This window comes from Scyliorhinus torazame, chromosome 5 (assembly GCF_047496885.1).
Source record: "Scyliorhinus torazame isolate Kashiwa2021f chromosome 5, sScyTor2.1, whole genome shotgun sequence".
NCBI lineage: Eukaryota > Metazoa > Chordata > Chondrichthyes > Carcharhiniformes > Scyliorhinidae > Scyliorhinus > Scyliorhinus torazame.
The window spans coordinates 110,240,366-110,241,378 of NC_092711.1; positions in this window are offsets into that span (position 1 = coordinate 110,240,366).

The window sequence follows — 1,013 nt, forward strand, 5'->3', positions numbered from 1 at the left end:
CAGTGTGCCGGCAATTTTCAGCACTTCTGCTTCTCCTGAATACCTTTCTGGCATAGATGAGAGCAAATGACATTTGCTTTGTAAGATATTATATCCAGGTAATAATCGATAGCGGATTCACTGGGGGAGTGGTTGGTGTTGAGTTGTGTTATTGCGGATTCACTGGGGGAGTGGTTGGTGTTGAGTTGTGTTATTGCGGATTCACTGGGGGAGTGGTTGATGTTGAGTTGTGTTATTGCGGATTCACTGGGGGAGTGGTTGGTGTTGAGCTGTGTTATTGCGGATTCACTGGGGGAGTGGTTGGTGTTGAGTTGTGTTATTGCGGATTCACTGGGGGAGTGGTTGATGTTGAGTTGTGTTATTGCGGATTCACTGGGGGAGTGGTTGGTGTTGAGTTGTGTTCTTGCGGATTCACTGTGGGAGTGGTTGGTGTTGAGTTGTGTTATTGTCACTAAACTGGCAATGCAGAGAATCAGGCTGAAGCTCTGGGGACCGGGGTTCCACACGGCAGATTTACTCAGTTCAAGGGTTATTCGGGATGAGTAACAATGAAAATGTCAATTATGCAACTTTTCCTACACACTTAAACGAATGGGCCTCGACAATGTTTTTACGCGGTTTCCAATCCAGGGTTTTTTGAGTGTAAAGTAAAAATGACAACCACCACACCACAGAAACAGGCACCGAGTTTGACCCTCCGACCGAGAACAGGAAACCTACATTCTTGTTGCACTGAAGAACCTTCTTTTGAGGGAGTCCAATTCGGCTGTAAACTTAGACAAGCGGCAGAGAAATTGATTTAAGATTATTAATAGAATCAGAAAATGTCGCAGCACATTAGAAAATGATTCACACTTAACACGCGTGAACTCTCTGACCAGTTCCTCCCAGTCCCCATAATGGTGGATTTTGCAGGATATCATTTGAAACGGGTGTAATGTAACGGATTCACTTAATGAGTAAACAGAAAACAGCAAGAATACAACTCATCGCTAAATGAGGAACGTCCATAA